This window comes from Mytilus edulis, chromosome 11 (assembly GCF_963676685.1).
Source record: "Mytilus edulis chromosome 11, xbMytEdul2.2, whole genome shotgun sequence".
Taxonomy (NCBI): domain Eukaryota; kingdom Metazoa; phylum Mollusca; class Bivalvia; order Mytilida; family Mytilidae; genus Mytilus; species Mytilus edulis.
In genome coordinates this window covers 22408405-22414869 of record NC_092354.1, presented here as the reverse complement: position 1 = coordinate 22414869, position 6465 = coordinate 22408405, and positions in this window count along the sequence as shown.

Sequence of the window (6465 nt, the reverse complement as noted above, 5' to 3'; positions counted from 1 at the left end):
GCATGAGGTGTTGTATGGATCCAATGTTTTGAATTTGCAAAAAAAATTCATCTTCGATACCAGGGTTAACATTTTGTGTTTTGACTTCAAAAGAATCATCAGTGACGCTCGAATAAAAAAAGTTAAAAAGGCCAAATTACGTACGAAGTTGAAGAGCATTGCCAACCACACATTTTTCAGATTTGTGCAGCATTATAGCGACTAGCGGGAGAACTGTAGCTCTTACATCATACTCAATAATTTTGATATCAATAAAAAACATGAACTTGCTTTGAACTTTTTGTGAATGACTTTAAAAGATCTGTTGCTAATGTTTTTTTTATCGTTATCATCTAAAATGTTAATTTTGACTTTTGAGCAATTTTTCGTATGAACTATTATCATCTGCATAGATGATAAGTGGCTTTTTCTGTTGCCCTTTCCTTCATAATGTAGCCGTGAAATGTTTGCCGAAAATGTCTTACAAACGGATCTATCTTTATTTTTGTAATATGCTTCGTAGATTTATTTGTAAGTTTACATGTATTATACATATCTTACATATCCGCCTGGTTGTCATTACATATCTGGAAATCCTGTATAATAATCATCTGGTTTTCCTTCTTTTCTTTTCTATCAAATTATTAACCACTGGATATAAATGTGCCCGGTATTCAAATTATTTCCTTCATAATTCGCCTTCCTTCAATTGTTTTTTGTTGTGTGCGTATATATATATATTTATATGCGTGATGTCGAATTTTTTCCCCCCATTACTTTCTTTTATATTTAAAATCCTTAACGGTAAGACTGCATATATATTATTTTTTATCTCACATGATAAAGGCAAATCATTTGGAAACACAATCAGCTTATACATTTTTTTAAATCAACGTGGTTGTAAACGAAAGTGAAGATCTCATACCCTTATAGGTTTAATTGAAAAGTAAAGAGCAGAAATGAGAGCATGTTTGTATAGAAACACAACAAAATTCTGATGTAAAACAATACAGAAATTTCTTTACAAATTCTATGTCACTTGCCGTTAGTTTTTGTAGCAGTTTAGTATTTCTATAGTTCCGTTTTGTTTTATCTTGTATTGGATGTGCTTCGATTAATTTTGGTTTGTGACCTGGATTGGTTTTATTTTAACCGATTTGTGAATCTTGAACAGTGGTATACTACTATTTCCTTCATTTGTTGCCATGTTCGTCATTTGGTTGTCAGACAGTATTGAGATGCTTGAAGTTTGGGATGTCGGCGCTATTGGTGATTCTAATTACAAATCTATGTGACGTATAAAATTTTCTGACGTCACACACACAAATCAATGAATGTGTTTGTAGATAGATGTTTTTGTGTTCTGTTAAATTGTTCCTTTTGAAATTTTTATACGATGATGACTGCTGTACCCATATTTTGACTATTTTATTTATTGTGTCTGTTTAGTTAATGCATCAATATAAATATAACGGAATTTGATGAGACTGTCATCAAAGTGAGAGGGTTAGCGCTATAAAATCAGGTTTAATCCACCATTTTCTATATTTGAAAATGCATGTACCAAGTTAGGAATATGACAGTTCTTGTCCATTGTTTTTGATGCGTTTTGTTATTTGATTTTTTTTCATGTGATTATGGACTTTCCGAATTGATTTTCCTCTAAGTTCAGTATTTTTGTGATTTTACTTTTTACATCGTAATATTCGAGTCCTTTACATTCCTGAATAGAGTCGAGATCTAGAGTTTCGTATTTAAATCTGTTCTTGAACAACTACAATTTGCATACGGAGTATATATCTCCCAAATGCTACGATATTACCGGCATGTATTTCCTATTATGATTTCCTTGATAGAGGGTTGCTGCTCAAAAGGAAGCTATCAAACCAAGAGTTCAAATGTTCAAGTAGAAATTATCCCTTCGAAATTTGTATGAACTTCATCACAAGTTTGTTGACCGTTATGGAAAACCGTTTTACAGATGATATCGGATATGTTCTTTATGTCGTAACAACAATCCACTTCCCTTTTCGCCACGAATGTGACCTACCGAATTAGACTATTTACTGGGTTTGTAATAACATGAGCAACACGGCTGGTGCCACATGTGCAACAGGATCTACTTACACTCTCGGAGCACCTGAGATCACCCCCAGTTTTGATGGAGTTCGTGTTGTTTAGTCTTTAGTTTTCTATGTTATGTCTAGTGTGCTGTTATTTTTCTGTTTGTAATTTTTTTTTAGTCATGACGTAGTCATTTTATTTACGATCTATGAGCTTGACTGTCCCGGGCTTCTGGTATATTTCGTCTCTCCTTTACATATTTTAAATAAGACCAAAATATATTCGTTGATTGACCTTTTTTCGAACAGCGGTATACTACTGTTGACTTTTTATAAGTAATAAAATATCCGTGTCAATTGTTTGTAAGCTTCAAGATGGGTTAATTTCTCTCGTTTCATGTATAGATTTGATAGAACTGGAAGGAGATCAACATGTTAAAGAAATAGTAAGCTTTATTTTGTTTCAAATTTAAATAAGAAAAGTTAGTTGCCAAAACAGATAGGTAAAGGTAGGACAAAACTCAATATACTAAAAAGGTTTATGTAAGGTTGTATTTATAAAAAGAAAGGAGTTGATATTAAAATTAGAGAGATCATATCATAGGGAACATGTTCACTAAGTTTCAAGTTGATCGGACCTCAACTTCAACAAAATTAAAACTATCTCGACCAAAAACTTTAACCAAAACTTCAACCTGGGACAAACGGGTGGACGGACTGACGAACGAACGGATGGACAGACGAACGAACAGACGGACAGAATCACAGACCAGAAAACATAATGCCCATAAATGGGGCATAAAACACATTAAAAGACAAAAAAAATATTGACATAATTCTTCAATCATCGAGGAGATTATCCAGTGCATCTAAGGAGAGAACAGCACCTGCTCCATATTTTCAATAAACTTTTTAACTATTGATGTTTACCAATTTGTGTCCGTTTAGATACTTATTTTGAAAGCTTTTATATAATACTGATGGAAAGCATACGTAAACAAAAACATGATTTTGCTTATTTATTTACTCAAAATAATATGGATTTGACACAAGATTATCATAAGTTTTGCATCCGCTCCGAATAACAATATAATATAACAAAACAATATTAATAATAGCATGCACTGTTTCAAAATATACAATTCCTTTCGAATCAACACGTAATTTTAGCAGCATTTCAAAAGAAATCTACATGTTTAAAAATCTGTAAATTTTGTTCAAACGGGAGGTTCTGATTGCCAGATAATAGTATCTTGATGGAACTGGTGTACAGTCTCAATGTCACACCATAACATGCATAATGATGGGTTGAATATTAGATCGACTTTGAACAAGTCATAATGCAAGAAAGACGATGAGCATATTGATTGAACTATATTTTAACTCAAAATAAAAAAAATCCTTAAAACGCTCATCGTCTCGAATATGATAATCAAACCATGATCTTTGACTAAGTAACATTAATGACATTTTATTATTTTACTGGTTAGTTTTATGTTTGTATTTTTGACTTGTAGAGACCTACGCAATTTAGAATGAAGTATTTGGTGATGATGTTGCGTGTACTGTGTATTATTACGGGTATTAATATAAAATTAATTTATCTTTCATTTTAGTGCTTTCAAAAGTATCCTGATAAATAATAGATTGTCTGTACTAGTTCATCGGAAAATGCTCTCATGTAAATTATTCTGGTATTTACCTGAATATTCTATAAATCTATTTGTTCTATTTCATGTGAAAAGCCTCACGTTGAAATGCAAATGTTCTCTAAACATATCTTAGAGGATTTTTTAATGTTTACGTAAAACAAATAATATTTTAACCATGCGCACAACACGCGTTTGTGAAAATATATCACCAAAATCAAAATGTGTTAGTCAGTTGTCTTGTAAATGTTTATTGCAGGCCGGTAGACTATATTTCTGTATTGACATATATTTGATATGGTAAGAATAGTAAATTAATTGTTAACTAAACTTTAAAATTTGGTTGATTCGAGTGTCAGCATGAGTCTTTTGTAGATGAGATACGCATCTGGTTATCCTGGTTATCTATACACGATTTTAATGAATGTTTACACTGGTTTAGTCGCTGGATCCGAATTATTGACACATTTACCTAGTATGTTAAAGATGTGGTATAATTGCCAATAAGACAAGTCAATAATATGACAGTTGTTTCCCATTTGTTCCTATGTTATATTTTTTCAACTTTGTATTGTTTCTCATTTTAAAAATTGTGGAAAGTGGTTGTGTTTGCATTGCACTTTATAAACCAGTTTGTTCCACTACTGGTCGTACCCACAGTAACTCATGCAGACTGCCTTGCGCGTAAGTGTATTTTCCAAACAGACAATTTATCATTTTACATGTAAAAAGTACAATTTATGGTTTCGTTTAATCATTTGTAGATGTTGTTGGCTGGCTATACACATCATGATACAAATCGATATTATATGCTGATATATATAAACAACAATAATGTGTCAAATGTTCAGCCTAATCAATTACAATAGCATGATCTTTATAATTGAATCAGTTTGGATATTTCATTATTTAGTATACGCGTCTTTTTTTGTAAAGCAAAACTGCATTATATAGATAACACGAAGCCAAGGTTGACAATGTTTTTTCGAGGGGTACAAATCACTCTATCACCCTCTCAGCTATGTGTTATTTAATTTATTAAACTGAATTTCCTATCATTATTGCCTTTTACAGATGAATTTTATTTAAAAGCATTGTCTATGACGTCACGTACGGGTATTAGAAACATCATCAGACTTGAAGCACGAAGTTTTATTATTTATTTTGACAGTTAAATAATAAAATCTAAGCCAAAATGTAGAACTTAAGCATTGTCTTAAATAACTTGATGTAAATTCAATTCATTGTCCTTTAAAATTTTGATTTTGGATTGGTCTAGACGAGAGGGTGACATTCAAAATAGTTGTCACCCGCTCAGCTATGTGATAGAGAAATTAACACCCTCGTATTAGCCAATCAAAATATGACATTTTAATGTGAAGTATAATAATACAATTTAGTGTATAAAATTCTTACACTTATACTAGTATACCTCCTTGATACTGATATTTATAATATTATTACTGAGATGATTAAGATTTGATTTGACACATACAAGCTAGATAGAAGTCACAGATACGTGATTTCATACTATACATCCTATTTCAGCAAAGAAGTGTTTGCTTGCCATGGTAAATGTCCGTGTTCTTATTCTTAATAGCTAAAACGAAACGCAAGTAAGTGAATGCAGAAGTCAGATAAGGATGTAAGACGAAATTGTATTTTTTTTTATGATAGCAATCAACATTAAAAATTACATTGGATTATATCAGAATCAAACAAATGAAAAAACAAATAATTTCGAATCATACTTGGATGGAAAGAGTTGTCGGGAAATATGAAATTAGAATTAGAATTAACGATGGAAGGTTGGCCGAAAAGAATTTCCGAAAGAGTTCGAAAACAAAAAATTGTATCTAAGTGTTTCTTAAAAAACATATTAGGTTATCTTAATCGATACTGAATGCATTTGAAGGGTATTCAGAAATAGCATTATCATTACGGTGTTTAGTAATCGTTAAATCGGGTTGAAAATCATCTTTGAATATTTGCGATTTATAAGGATGGCAGACATAGATTAAGACATTTTTTTTCCAAAATAGGACATGATATTATAACTCCGAGTAAACACTCATTCAAAAACAAACTAGAAATCTGAATGGTTAATAACCTGCTTTCTATTACAATAGGACATTTTATCTAGTATTCAAGAGTTACCACGGTTCAAACTTCTTTATATGTAACTAAAGGATGTTTATGGAGTATCTCTTTGATTTTTCGATTTTAGGTCTTCTTATCAGACAACAAAGATGCAACATTACAAAAGATAAAAAATGTCATTGTAAACAAATAAAGTATTTGGCTACCTTTAGTGTAAAAGAATGCTATGTTGAAAAGCTAAATGAAAGCATACATAGCATTTCTTTTTTTTTTATGACAAGACTTAATTGTTATATTGCTTGTATCAATTTAATTCAATACGATAGAAAATAAAAGTAACTTTTATCAGATATTCTATATTCAAAACAATGATTTTCTCACGAATTAATATTCTTAAGGTAGCACTTCGGTATTGATATGAATTTCAATTATGTGGTCATTTTTATAAATCTCCTGTTTACAAAACATTGAATTTTTCGAAAAACTAAGGATTTTCTTATCCAAGGAATAGATTACCTTATCCGTATTTGGCACAACTTTCTGGAATTTTGGATCCTCAATACTCTTCAACCTCGTATTTGTTTGCCTTTATAAATATTTTGATTTGCGCGTCACTGATGAGTCTTATGTAGACGTCCTGTAAAGCTGGGTGGGCTAACTTCAATCCATTTAAA